We start from the raw sequence: 231 nt of genomic DNA on the forward strand, positions 1-231 counted from the left end.
CTTGGAACACTTTTTAAATATCTCCGTATGAGAAATTAATTGTTTTCCTTTGAAGAGAAGCATTTTTCATTCAAACGCTTCTATTTGTATAAATCAAATAAATTCATTTGCTTCATCAAAGATGAACTTATGCTTCTGTTTATAAACTGCCCCTCTCATATGAATGTCTTTAGTTACTTGAATCCAAAGTATCTCATCTGTAATATTAACAGGGTAAGGGGAGAAATTGAA

This window comes from Leptinotarsa decemlineata, unplaced genomic scaffold (assembly GCF_025532065.1).
Source record: "Leptinotarsa decemlineata unplaced genomic scaffold, Ldec_3_MD MMD2_P_RNA_scaffold_14, whole genome shotgun sequence".
NCBI lineage: Eukaryota > Metazoa > Arthropoda > Insecta > Coleoptera > Chrysomelidae > Leptinotarsa > Leptinotarsa decemlineata.